The 15,332-nt window shown below is 42.3% G+C and overlaps 1 pseudogene; it reads right to left on the bottom strand.

Annotated features, from left to right (window-relative positions):
• Positions 1-3,861: 3,861 nt before the first annotated feature.
• Positions 3,862-14,853, bottom strand: LOC112249524 (annotated as a pseudogene).
• Positions 14,854-15,332: the final 479 nt, after the last annotated feature.

Raw genomic sequence — 15,332 nt, 5'->3', positions numbered from 1 at the left:
ACTCTGCTGGAAGAAATCCATACCAGACACTGTGATGTCTGTCTAATCCTCCACACACACCACACACACTCCCTTACTCACTCACTCAGTCGCACACCAGCTCCAGTATCTCCTCTACAGCTGAACTCTAGGTGGACTAGGCTTAGTGTCGTGAACGAGACCAGGTTGATTGTCTTTGTTTTTGGTTAGTCTCGTGGCAATGTTTCTGTGTAGTCATAGCAGTCTCATCGTGAGTGGACATGTCAAAGGAGAGTGGAGAATGTTAGGGAACAGTAATGAACTGGAGAGATAATTATAGGTTGCTCTAGGTCTGAACAGACACTAAGTGACTCATCCAGCCATTATACATTACATCTCTATGAATAATGATGACACACACACATTATTAACAGAGAATGAGAGCATATATCATTAGTGTGTGTGTGTGTGTGTGTGTGTGTGTGTGTGTGTGTGTGTGTGTGTGTGTGTGTGTGTGTGTGTGTGTGTGTGTGTGTGTGTGTGTGTGTGTGTGTGTGTGTGTGTGTGTGTGTGTGTGTGTAATCAGAGGTTGTTTCATGAAGGGCGGGGTGGTGGGGAGTAAAGTAGAGAGAAAGAGAGGGACAGAGAGAGATAAAGCTCTTCACAGATAGTGTTCTAGTCTGTGTATTCATATCTGTTCACAGTTGATAACATCACTTGTGTCTCCTCTGCAGACTTGAATGTGGGTCATATATGAATGCCTCTCTCTCTGTGTGTGTGTGTGTACACACTAGCTAAATTACTGTTTTATGAGAGGAGCCCCCCATGACCAATGACCTATTTTGCCACTCTCCAGAGGCACCCCATTGCCATGGCACCAGAGCCAGCAGATGCAGGGGGAACTCTGCTTTAACAGTCTCATTCTAAAACTGTCCCCCTGCTCCAACAATCCAGAACTACTCCTCTATTCTAACATTCTAAATCTAGAACTGTGCCCTAGTTGGCACTAATGTCCTCACTCTGAACTGAGCGGCTTTCTCAATGAGCCATAAGTGTGCAAGACACCATTAACATTTTCATAAACGGGGTACTGGGTAGTAGTGACTTTTGCACATTGAATGAGAGGTTTAAGAACTACACTGACACCAAGTCTGTACCACTGCCTCCTCCTACAATCAAAGCTTCTATCCAAGTATTAATCAGCTCATATGAACACAAGCACTCATCTGTGCTGCTGGTTTTCAAGAAAAAAATAAACGGATGACAACAAACACCAATAACCAAACGCAGGTCGGTCTGTGTAGAGGAAACGTTAGACACTATACAGACACACGCATAGACACATGGTGGATGCCAAAGTTCCATTCTCTGGACCTGCTCTTAGAAATCTTACGATCATAACTATTCTCATTTAGGGGGCATGTTAGAGTTTCTATACCAGCTGTATACAGTCACATATTTCATTTACTGATGGTGAATACTAGTAGCTATGTGTAACAGTATCAGCCAATTTAATAGCATGTGTTTTTTTCCTGTATCCTATCGTATGTAACATGTTGTGCACAGATGCATTGTAGGCCTGTCGTTGTATGTCATTCTAATCTCCTGACCTACAGAATGAGGATATACTAGCCTCTGTGCCAGTCTGTTTCCACTTCCAGCTCCTTTGTCATTGTCATGTTATTATGGCTCTGGAGATCCAGTACTAGTCTGGATGATCCCAAACTCAACATCCTCTGACTTCTCTCTTGCTGTGTACCCCGTGTGGAGCTCTTACTGGGTGTGGGGATTCGCCTCCAGGAATTCAATCAGTAAATGTCATGAAAGGTCATGTCAAGTCCATGGGAAACAACTCTGATGTTGTCAGGAGTGTTTGACATGATATTCAGAGCAGACCAAACGAGCCTGACATACATGTTCTTAGTGTGCACCCTGAGGGAGCCTTTACATGAGGATCATGTAAAAAAAATAAAAAATAATAATTCAAATGGTCAACTAGGCATTGACATTCAGTCCAAGTCAAGATATCTCAGAATAAAATGTGCACACCAATATATAGTTATATATTTTATAAATGATAAAAAAATTAGAAAGCTAAATTTATGTCAAAAATGTAACACTACTTGAACTAGCCAAACACTGGACGGACCACTGAGAGTCTGAAGAAAAGGTGTGAATTCCAAACATCTTCGTTCTCCAACCAAACCACTTTGAATTTCACCACAGTTATTTCTTAAAACATCAAGGAGATTACATGAAAGTTGCAGCGCTATGGCAAGGATCATGAACAAGCAAGCAAACAGCATTAATAAGAAAGCAATTAGATTACATGACAAAATAATAAAGGGGTTAATTATTGAAAAAGCAATAGCATGTCAAACCCAACTTGAGTGGCCCCCTAACAGGTTTAGTCGATAGCAAGTGCACTGCATGAATATAATGAGTGTGTGAATAAATAATTGATGGATAGATTAAACATGTAAAATGACTACCAGTTTAGAGCTGCAATATGTAACCTTTTGTGGGACCTGACCAAATACACATAGAAATGTGAGTTATAGATCAGTCATTCCAGTGGAGGCTCCTCAGAGAAGGAATGGGAGGACCATCCCCCTCAGTGAATTTCATAAAAATGTAAATTGTAAAACATAAAAAAAATATACTGGGTGAATGAGAGTAATCCAATATGCTGTAATAGAAATAAGGCCATGCTCATGAAAAGAAAAATCATCCTCCCTCATCTTAAATGGCACTGGCCGCCACTGTGTCATTCTCATGGAAAGCAAGTCTAAGAAGCAGTAGATCTGTTCTGTGTGCTATTTCTATGCTTTCCATTCTTACATTTCATTTTTGCATCTTTTACTTTCAGATTTGTTCACCAGCTTCAAACAGCTGAAAATACAATATCTTTGGTTATGGAAAATATATTTCACAGCGGTTTAAAATGGTACAATGATTCTCTACACTATACTTGCTTGCTTTTTTAAATAAACTGAAATTAGGTGAACTACAACCAGGAAATGGCGGAAATCCGACCATCACCCCTGGTGAGACAAAACCGTGGCTCATCAGTGAAGAGCACTTTTTGTCAGTCCTGTCTGGTCCAGCGACGGTGGGTTTGTGCCCAAAGGCGACGTTGTTGCCGGTGATGTCTGGTGAGGACCTGCCTTACAACAGGCCTACAAGCCCTCAGTCCAGCCTCTCTCAGCCTATTGCGGACAGTCTGAGCACTGATGGAGGGATTGTGCGTTCCTGGTGTAACTCGGGCAGTTGTTGTTGCCACCCTGTACCTGTCCCGCAGGTGTGATGTTCGGATGTACGGATCCTGTGCAGGTGTTGTTAGACGTGGTCTTCCACTGCGAGGACGATCAGCTGTCTGTCCTGTCTCCCTGTAGCTCTGTCTTAGGCGTCTCACAGTATGGACATTGCAATTTATTGCCCTGGCCACATCTGCAGTCTTCATGCCCCCTTGCAGCATGCCTAAGGCACATTCACGCAGATGTGCAGGGACCCTGGGTATCTTTCTTTTGGTGTTTTTCAGTCAGTAGAAAGGCCTCTTCAGTGTCCTAAGTTTTCATAACTGTGACCTTAATTGTCTACCGTCTATAAGCTGTTAGTGTCTTAACGACCGTTCCACAGGTGCATGTTCATTAATTGTTTATGGTTCCTTGAACAAGCATGGGAAACAGTGTTTAAACCCTTTACAATGAAGATCTGTGAAGTTATTTGAATTTTTACGAATTATCCTTGAAAGACAGGGTCCAGAAAAAGGGACGTTTCTTTTTTTGCAGAGTTTAGATATGAACATGTCACAGCCTATAATTAGTGCACATTGTAAACTTCTCATAACATCCCATAACATTTAGATTAATGGTACAGTTGTGAGGGCAGAACAACAACATCTCAGAAGTAGATCTGCTCTTATCCAGTGAAGTTGCCAGGGTAGGTTGGTGTGAAGTTGTATATGAGCGACATGGCATCTTCCTCAGGCTGGTCGAGTGTGATGCAAATTTCTCCTGCCTTTAACATAACAGAACTTTATTGTGCATCAAAAGGCAAAAATGTTGCAATTTACTATACCTCACAAGATAACACTACACAATCGTGAAATAACATGTGCAATACACTGATTTGGCTGACTTGAAGGACACAAAGATTCAACTTCATTAGGTGTGATTATCCACCTTCATTGAAGGAGGAGGCATCGCGTACAGCTTCTGAGAAGTGGGGGAAGTTTAGGTTGGGGTCCGACTGGAAACGGTTAACGCCAGGATGCCACTGGATCCCATAGAATGGGTAAGTCCTCCCTGGAAGAAACACACTCCAAACTCAACACAGGAGCTCACATTACCTTACGACCAATTTAGACGTTCATCCATGTTTCTCAAACGTCAAATTTCAAAGTGTTTAAGGTTAAGTTTGGGCACTAACTTGAGGTTAGGCATTGACTCCGCATGGTTAAGGTAAGTGTTAAGATTTGGGATAAGCTTAAAACAAAAATATCAAAAACAACTTTCTATTGCTGGATTCAAACTTGCAACCTTTGGAATCAGAGGCAGATGTTTACGACCATCCGCCATCCCCATCCACAATGCCAGAGCAAAACCGAAACCTATTTGAAGGTAACAGCGCTCACTGTTGCCCCTAGTGGCAGGATTCGACATCATCACCCGACGTCCTCAGACATAGATGTACGTCAAATACTGATTTGTATCACAGGTGACCTGGCTGCTTATGCTCATTCCTTTAGATGTCCTTCCTGGTGACCCATTAGAGCAATAATGTTATTACACTATGTTGGGGATTAATCAGAATAGTTGGGTAACATAGATAAGAGGTTTTATTTTTATTGCATGCTTATGTGAGATATGTCATTAGAATGTCTATTTTTGGATAATACTGTTGGCCGGTTGCAGTTATCTGTTCTCTGTCAGGGTTCAGTTACTTGGGCCACAGAGAGGGGAGAGGTCAAGCTTGTCTTCATATGTAAACGTATCTTTTAAACCATGTGAATGGATGATTGAGGGGGAACCAATTATCTCTTGGCTCCACAATGTCTGTGTGCCAGTCACTGTGTCTCTGTGAGCTTGTCCAGAATGGGAGTGTCTAAAATGACAATTGATATATATCCTAATGTCTTGGTACTATGTTGTACCAAGAACGAGAAGTAGAACCTCGTTTTAGGAGAGCAAACTGAACGATAATTTATAGCTAATGCTGTCTGGCTATGGAATACTCCTCTCTCTCAAGTAAAGTCTTCCTTTGTAATGTTCCTAAGATCTGTTATTCGTCATGTGAGTTGAGATGGGTGTGTCTTGGCTATAAATGATACTAAGAACTGTTTCATAAGGACTCTCAGAGAATTAATTTATAGACACTGAATTGATCTGAGAGTCACAGGGTTGTGATGGAGCTCATATAATTAAAGATGGACTTTATGATAACTCTGACTTGTGTGTGGTTTGCTCTCATGATTTGGTAAATACAGGAAATTTCCACTACAACTATTAAATCAAATCAAATCAAATTTTATTTGTCACATACACATGGTTAGCAGATGTTAATGCGAGTGTAGCGAAATGCTTGTGCTTCTAGTTCCGACAATGCAGTAATAACCAACAAGTAATCTAACTAACAATTCCAAACTACTGTCTTATACACAGTGTAAGGGGATAAAGAATATGTACATAAGGATATATGAATGAGTGATGGTACAGAGCAGCATAGGCAAGATACAGTAGCTGATATCGAGTACAGTATATACATATGAGATGAGTATGTAAACAAAGTGGCATAGTTAAAGTGGCTAGTGATACATGTATTACATAAGGATGCAGTCGATGATATAGAGTACAGTATATACGTATGCATATGAGATGAATAATGTAGGGTAAGTAAAATGATATAAGGTAGCATTGTTTATATATTTACATCATTTCCCATCAATTCCCATTATTAAAGTGGCTGGAGTTGAGTCAGTGTCATTGTCAGTGTGTTGGCAGCAGCCACTCAATGTTAGTGGTGGCTGTTTAACAGTCTGATGGCCTTGAGATAGAAGCTGTTTTTCAGTCTCTCGGTCCCAGCTTTGATGCACCTGTACTGACCTCGCCTTCTGGATGATAGCGGGGTGAACAGGCAGTGGCTCGGGTGGCTGATGTCCTTGATGATCTTTATGGCCTTCCTGTAACATCGGGTGGTGTAGGTGTCCTGGAGGGCAGGTAGTTTGCCCCGGTGATGCGTTGTGCAGACCTCACTACCCTCTGGAGAGCCTTACGGTTGAGGGCGGAGCAGTTGCCGTACCAGGCGGTGATACAGCCCGCCAGGATGCTCTCGATTGTGCATCTGTAGAAGTTTGTGAGTGCTTTTGGTGACAAGCCGAATTTCTTCAGCCTCCTGAGGTTGAAGAGGCGCTGCTGCGCCTTCTTCACGATGCTGTCTGTGTGAGTGGACCAATTCAGTTTGTCTGTGATGTGTATGCCGAGGAACTTAAAACTTGCTACCCTCTCCACTACTGTTCCATCGATGTGGATAGGGGGGTGTTCCCTCTGCTGTTTCCTGAAGTCCACAATCATCTCCTTGGTTTTGTTGACGTTGAGTGTGAGGTTATTTTCCTGACACCACACTCCGAGGGCCCTCACCTCCTCCCTGTAGGCCGTCTCGTCGTTGTTGGTAATCAAGCCTACCACTGTTGTGTCGTCCGCAAACTTGATGATTGAGTTGGAGGCGTGCGTGGCCACGCAGTCGTGGGTGAACAGGGAGTACAGGAGAGGGCTCAGAACGCACCCTTGTGGGGCCCCAGTGTTGAGGATCAGCGGGGAGGAGATGTTGTTGCCTACCCTCACCCTCACATCTATTATAAAACTATTATAATATTGTGATACTAACAATTACTTTGTGCGGCATAGTTCGTACAGATTATGCAGCCCACATTGATTTACATTGCTTTATCTAAAAAAAAAAATATGTATGATCTGTTAAAGGCCTATTTAAAAAACTGTAGTTGTACTTGTAGTTGATTCCCTTCCATGGTTGAGACAAAGATGGCACCATTCTTAGCCTTGTTTGTGGACAAGAAATGTTGCAGGTTCTCATTTTCCTTGAATGTCTGTAAGAAAAGGCCATAAGCAAGGGAGTTGATAGTCAAAACCAGTCATATTGGATTCAAAAGAGATACTAAGAAAAATGATTAATTTAAAGTCTGATTACAACTTCATGGTCACTCCATAATGGTGAACATTCTCTGTTAAAGCTTCTTGGGATAATGCCTATCTGACATCACTGGGGAACCCCTTGTACATTAGACTGGAATGGGCCTCCGCGGGGAAAGGGGAACGAGACATTCAAATATAGTTTTTTAATTGCAACCATGGGGAGAGAATTCCTCTCGAATCAGCCCAGAAGAAGCATAAATGCACTTTATGAAGATGGAAACTGTTTTGCAATGAGTGTTGGGAGTTGTCAGGGTGTAGTTTAACTCAAGAGCTTCACTGAAATTCTGTCTTGATCAGAAGCATCTCTAAAACTTGAAGCTTGTATTCCCTGCCCTCTAGTGGTGGATTTTAGAATGTGCAGTATGTGGAAGTCTTCAGACCCAGTCCCAGACCGTATCCTTGACCTTATCCCTAGCACTTGACTCCCCTATAGAGGTGTGAAAGGACTGGGCCATACCTGTGGTGAGGTTCAGGGGCAGGGCCATCTTCTCAGCTGTGGTTTTGGTCAGCAGGTTCTCTATGGCCATCAGAAAAGTCAATGGCTGCATCCACAGACATGTGCCCCAGATAGGGAAGAAATCTCCTGCCTCATTGGCCTGAAACAAGAGAACACATAAGTCTATTAAAGAGTGTTTGGAACATGTAAGATGTTTACTGATGGTAAATGGACAAAAAGAGCATTAGACAGACAAGCCAGCTTTGCTCAGCAGCGCCTCTGACATGTAAAAGATCTCTGCCACCCTGGCAAAGTCTGACATCTACAGATTTGATGAACCTCCGATGAACAGCAGGCTGCAGGATAGATCACCTTTATTTAACCAGGTAGGCCAGGTGAGAACAAGTTCTCATTTACAACTGCGACCTGGCAAGACAAAGCAAAGCAGTGCGGCAAAAACAACACAGAGTTACACAATGGAATAAACAATCGTACAGTCAATAACACAATAGAAAAATCTGTATACAGTGTGTGCAAATTAAGTAAGGAGGTAAGGCAATAAAATAGGACAATAGTGGAGAAGTAATTACAATTTAGCAATTTACAATGGAGTGATATATGTGCAGTTAAGGATGTGCAAGTAGATATACTGGTGTGCAAAAGAGCAGAAAAACAAATATGGGGATGAGGTAAGTAGTTGGTTGGCTGGATGGGCTATTTACAGATGGGCTGTGTACAGCTATAGCGACCGGTAAGCTGTTCTGACAGCTGACGCTTAAAGTTAGTGAGGGAGATATGTCTCCAACTTCAGTGATTTTTGCAATTCATTCCAGTCATTGGCAGCAGAGAACTGGAAGGAAAAGCAACCAAAGGAGGTGTTGACTTTGGTAATGACCAGTGAGATATACTTGCTGGAGCGCGTGTTGCTATGGTGACCAGTGAGCTGAGATAAGGTGGAGCTTTACCTAGCAAAGACTTATAGATGACCTGGAGCCAGTGGGTTTGGCGATGAATATGTAGCGAGGACCAGCCAACGAGAGCATACATGTCGCAGTGGTGGGTAGTATACGGGTGATTGACAGAGTCGAAAGCCTTGGCCAGGTCGATGAAGACGGCTGTACAGTACTGTCTTTTATCAATGGCGGTTATGATATTGTTTAGGACCTTGAGCGTGGCTGAGGTGCACCCGTGACCAGCTCGGAAACCAGATTCCATAGTGGAGAAGGTACAGTGGGATTCGAAATGGTCGGTGATCTGTTCATTAACTTTCAAAAGACTTTAGAAAGGCAGGGCAGGATGGATATAGGTCTGTAACATTTCGGGTCTAGATTGCCTCCTCCTTTGAAGAGGGGGATGACCGTGGCTGCTTTCCAATCTTTAGGAATCTCAGACGATACGAAAGATCCTTCTATATCAGATACATTTGGTTTGCAATCACATAAAAACAAAATACAGGACATTTCTACTTGTTGGAGAGGAGAACAGGCACTGATGGAAAGCTGTAAAGGTCAAGTTTTGAGAAATCACATTTTGGATGATCATCCATGCACAGCTACGGGCTGCTAATGTTCAACCAGTTATTTTGATGTAATATTGGTATAGAAGTCTTGCGAGACAAAGTTTGGGGTACAAAATGGCTGAATTCCTCTTTGTGCTTTCAACAGTGAGTATGAATGCATATAACTTTATATTGGTGGAAGTAGAGTGGTGCCTGATGGGCACCACTCTACGTCTCCCTGACTCTGTATACTTCAAATCAAAAATACAATTGTATTGGTGGCAACACATATTTTGCAGATGTTATTGTGGGTGTAGCAAAATGCTTATGTTCCTAGCTCCAACAGTACAGTAATACCTAACAATAGACGGGAAAAAAAGGAATCAAGAAATATTAGAACGAGCAATGTCAGAATATAAATATACACTGGTATACAAAACATTAAGGACACCTGCTCTTTATGTGACAGATGGACCAGGTGAATCCAGGTGAAAGCTATGATCCCTTACTGATGTCACTTGTTAAAATCCACTTCAAATCAGTGTAGATAAAGGGGAGGATACAGGTTAAATAAGGATTTGTAAGCCTTGAGACAATTGAGACATGGATTGTGTATGTGTGCCATTCAGGGGGTGAATGGGCAAGACAAAATATTTAAGTTCCTTTGAATGGGGTATGGTAGTAGGTGCCCGGTGCACATGTTTGTGTCAAGAACTACAATGCTGCTGGATTGCTCAAGCTCAACAGTTTCCTGTGTATGTCAAAAATGATCCACCACACAAAGGACATTCAGCCAACTTGATACAACTGTGGGGCGCATTGAAATCAACATGGGCCAGCATCCCTGTGGAACGCTTTCGACACCTTGTAGAGTCCGTGCTGCAAAGAATTGAAGCTGCTCTGAGGGCAAAAGGTGGGGCTGCAACTCAATATTAAGAAGGTGTTTGGTATACTTAGTATACACTCAGTGGACAGTTTTTTAGGTATACCCATCTAGTACAGGATACTTTGCCTCCAGAATTTCCTTAAATTCTTTAGGGAATTCTACAAGGTGTCGGAAAAGTTCCACAGGGATGTTGGTCCATGTTGAAGCGATGGCAGATTGGATGGCGGTACATTCATGCTGTGAGCAGTCCTTTCCATCTCATCCCAAAGATGTGCTATTGGGTTGAGGTCTGGGGAATGCGCAGGCCACTCAAGTAAACTGAAATCGTTGTCATGTTCCAGGCAATGTTTCTCCCCTCCTTAATTGTCCAGGGTTGGTGACCGATGTTGGTCCATGTTGAATCACTAAATTGTTCATAAACATTTTGATGGCAGATTGGATGGCGGTACATTCATGCTGTGAGCAGTCCTTTCCATCTCATCCCAAAGATGTGCTATTGGGTTGAGGTCTGGGGAATGCGCAGGACACTCAAGTAAACTGAAATCGTTTTCAATGACTACAGGTTGTGTCTAAAGTACAGGTTGCCAGTGATGTGCACGGGTACAGAGGAACTTGAAGCTTTTCACCCTCTCTTTCATATTTTTATTGACTTCCCTATAAGACAGATTTCTCAGACCTCCAAACCATCAGTGATGTCTCAGACCTCTAAAGGGAGGTTCAACTGTTCTCCCTTTTGCTATGGAACCCTGACTTGTTCATCAGTCTGTTTTTGACTCTCTCTCTTTCTACTGCATCTGCTGTCTCGACCTCTGAATGACCCTGCTGGTCATCTATGATCGTTTGAACATCTTGAAGAACAATCTGGCCTTAATGGCCATGTACTATCTCCACCTGGCACAGCCATCAGAGCCTGGTTCCTGTCCAAGTTTCTGCCTTTCTAGGGAGTTTTTCCTAGCCACAGTGCATTCCTTGCTGAATGGGCTTTTTAGGTTGGGTTTCTGTAAAGCACTTTGTGACATCTACTGATATAAAAATGGCTTTATAAATATATTTGATTGAAATTTGATTAATGTACAAATAATTCTACAGCCAGACAGTGTTAGGAAAATAATAACTTTCTCTGCTGAACTTTGAATACTGGGATCTATACTGCACAGAACTATAAACACAACATGCAACAATGTCAAAGATTTTACTGAGTTACATAGGAGGAAATCAGACAACTGAAATAAATTCATTAGGCCCTAATCTATAGAGTTCACATGACTGGGAATACAGATATGCATCTGTTGGTCACAGATACCTTAAAAGAAATGGGCCCCACAATGGGCCTGAGGATCTCGTTACAGTATTTCTGTGCATTCAAATTGCCATCGATAAAATACAATTGTGTTCGTTGTCCGTAGCTTATGTCTGCCCATACCATAACCTTACCGCCACAGTGGGGCACTCTGTTCACAACGTTGACATCAGCAAACCGCTCACCCACACAATGCCATACACGTGGTCTGTGGTTGTGAGGCCAGTTGGACGTTCTGCCAAATTGTCTAAGATGACGTTGGAGGCGGCTTATGGTAGAGAAATTAATATTCAATTCTCTGGCAACATCTCTGGTGGACATTCCTGCAGTCAGCATGCCAATTGCACGCTCCCTTAAAACTTGAGACATCTGGCCTTTTATTGTCCCCAGCACAAGGTGCACATGTAATGATCATGCTGTTTAATCAGCTTCTTGATATGCCATACTTGTCAGGTGGATGTATTATCTTGGCAAAGAAGAAATTCTCATTAGCAGGGATGTAAATTTGTGCACAAAATTTGAGAGATAATTTGAGAGAGAAATAAGCTTTTTGTACATATGGAACTTGGATCTTTTATTTCAGCTTATGAAACACTTTACATGTTGCGTTTATATTTTTGTTTAGTGTAGAATGCAAGTCTCCATACATACCCTATACCAACAATGTTGACAATGTTGAAAGGTTTATGACCCACTGCTCAAATAGAATAAAAGAGAACCTGATATAATCAGAGATTTCTAGGTGTTGGAAGCTTTGCGGAGGTAGCCATACAGTTTGGTGTTGAAGTTGGTGAGCTGTCTGAGGAAGCTTCTGTTGGAGATTACGCCATTGTTGTCCTTCACGGCACAGATGGCATCCACCGGGTGGATGTTTCAGCATTGGGTTCTGTTTCAGCATCAGGTAGGCCAGAACCAGGGTGGCTGAACGGCTCACCTCAACCGCACCGTGCACCAGCACTATACCTCAGGGAAAGATGGGGTAGAGAGCAGTGGAGGCTCCATAGAGGAAGGGGAGGACCATCCTCAGTGAGTTTCATAAAAATGAATGTAAAACATTAAAAAAGTTATTTGAAGATAAAACTAAATATAATCACGTCACCAAATAACTGATTAAAACACACCATTTTGCAAAGGTCTTCAGTAACCTCCTCAGCACTCTGTAGGGTAGCACCATGGTGTAGCCGGAGGACAGCTATCTTCCGTCCTCCTCTGGGTACATTGACTTCAACACAAAACCTAGGATGCTCACTGTTCTCACCCCCTTCCATAGACTTACACAGATATTATGACAACTTCTGGAGGACGTCCTCCAATCTATCAGAGTTCTTGCAGCATGAACTGACATATTGTCCACCCATTGAAAGGATCAGAGAATGAATTTAGTACTGAAAGCATAAGCAACAGCTAGCTAGCACTGCAGTGCGTAACATGTGATGAGTAATTGACTCAAAGAGAGAGAAAGACAATAGTTGAACAGTCTTCCAAAATAAAGGAGAGGCAAGAGATAGTGAGCAATTTGTTTTCACTTTCACGCTAGTAAATGCAGCTAACTAGTTCAGCCAACTGAAACACCCTGCTCAACAGAATGATGCTATGTTAGCTAGCTGGCTATGACTATCCAACACAACACTGGAACTCTTCCAAGTCAAGGTAAACATCTGGTTTTATTAATTTATTGCCACCGGAGCCCGCCGGTGTAACTGCTTACGCATTAGTAAACCCAATACAATCATGCAGTAACGTTACAGTGTACAGTCAATACACTAACATTACTGCAGGATTGTAGCGGGTTTACTAACGCGCTAGTTCTATTAGCTATGCTGACTATGATTACTTTAGCTAATATGGTGACAACGATGTAGGCTTTGTGTAGCAGTTTGGCTTGGAATGTTTTTTTCCATCGGTTACATACAGCTGATGTGTTGTGCTGATGTGTTGTGCATTTAAGTCCACCAGCGAAGGGAAGAGTTGATATGAGTGCGCATGCGAGGAGGAATACAACGTGGCTGCTATGAAAGTGAACTGTGTTTACGCTTGATCGGGGTGTATTCATTCCTATGATTCTGTTGAAAAAACATTTCTTATAAGGAACAAAACAGGGATAAACCTATCTGAATTTGTCCAATAGAAACTGTTGGACTAATGATTACACCCTATATCAGCTAGATGCAGGCAAGAGTGTGCACGGCGTTATTGAATGTCACAGTCAGTCCATGTGTCTATCACCTCAAATTTGTCTCTCAACCTATGTGGACCTACGTTGTAAACTTTCATTCATAGGCTAGGTTATAGTAACCTCATGATGAGTATAGGGAAAATGTTAGTATCATGTAGTAGCCTAAACCTCTCTCTATTACATTGAACTGGGTGAATGGAATATGAATGACAGTCATCCAATATGCTTTAATATAAATAAGGTCATGCTTATGAAAAAAAATCTTCCTCCATCTTAAATAGAATCTACCGCCACTGGTAGAGGGTAGAAAGGGGGAGGGGGAGAGGGAGAGGGGAGAAAGAACATGGATTTTGCACACTAAGCACAGTGTGTTCACTTCTCCTCTGGAAACTTTTGCTTCCTTTTAGTTTGACCTTTCAGTGCATTGCAGATAGAAATGTCATGTTGGCGAAGGAAACAACTCTTTAATGTACAATTCATCATACACTTGGCCATACCACACTTACTATACAGGCATTCCCCAATGTAACAACTTCTTACTCTGTAACAAGCTAGTACTTACAACGCTAGATGGAGTATCACTATTGAACTCACAAATTTTGCAACGTTCCACTTTGCTGAACCCGGAGGGCCCAGTGTGTGAATTCAGCGCAGTCTGGAAGTTGACAATCATGTAAAATATACAGGAGTTGTGGGCCTCGATGCCAAGGTACTTGATGTTCGTGCCCTGGTATGTCTCCGCCCCTTCTCATCATTTACTGTGGTCTGCGTTCAAGACATGGGTGACACGATGGTTTGCCAGCTGGGCAAGTTTCAAGTTTATTAAAAAACATATTGCACCACTATGAAAATACTGTAGGTATTTATACATGTTGAGGACAGGTCTAGAATAAACAAATAAATACGGTCTACAATGGACAAGTCATATCCAGGGCTGTGTAGAAACTCAAAGTTCTGGACACTGAAGCCTGGAGTTGATGCTAGATCTATAGAGAGATTGCCAGTTATTTGCTCTTATACAATCTGATATTATACAGAATTCACACTGCTGACGTCCACTTTGGGAACAGTGACCAGATTGGCCTATGCACTTTCACGATACATAACTCTGCTTTAGAGTGCATGTTACTTTAGGGCTCAAGTGCTTAAAAAAAGTTTTACAATCCGCTCTCCTCACACCTGAGCCTTGCCCAAAACGTGCCTTGGATTAATCTCTGTGGATCAATTCTTGTCCATTTTTCCTGACCATATTTTCCAGTCAACCAATATAAAAAGGACAGGTATTGTCACTGCACTTACTGGTCTCCAATGTAAAGTCTGCGCCACACTTTGTCTGCATGGGTGATGATGGCTTTCCCAGTGAAGCGCAGTCGTTCAATGCATGTCATTCTGTCCTTGAGCTGTTCTTGTCTATTGATTTTCTGTATTGTCATTCTGTATTGTTTCATGTTTTGTGTGGAGCCTAGAAAGAGTAGCTGCTGCTTTTGCAACAGCTGATGGGGATCCTAATAAAATACCAAAACACTGCCAGCCCTGGTGAAAGGTCAATCTCCACCTAACGAGGAGGGTGTCTGTCGTTCCAGGACAGGTGGAGTTGAGGTAAAATCTTTTTGTTTGGCTTTTTAAAGTAGACAGATCTCTGCTACAATACCTCCATAGGTTACGTAGAAATCCAGTTTTTCAAAGTGGTTTGAAGGCCGGTCCGACAGTTGTTGTAGCTGCTGCCACCTTTCAGTGGAACTGGTTTTGGAAAGGGTAGTGTAAGGCTAAGCTAATCGTTAGAACCATAGGCTCCTATGGTTAAGATTAACTTAGCCTTAAAATGCTTTTGAGAAACTGGGCCCTTTAAAGCAGCAAAACTATTGAT

This window comes from Oncorhynchus tshawytscha, linkage group LG04 (genome assembly GCF_018296145.1).
Source record: "Oncorhynchus tshawytscha isolate Ot180627B linkage group LG04, Otsh_v2.0, whole genome shotgun sequence".
NCBI lineage: Eukaryota > Metazoa > Chordata > Actinopteri > Salmoniformes > Salmonidae > Oncorhynchus > Oncorhynchus tshawytscha.
This window is presented reverse-complemented; position numbering and strand designations above follow the sequence as displayed.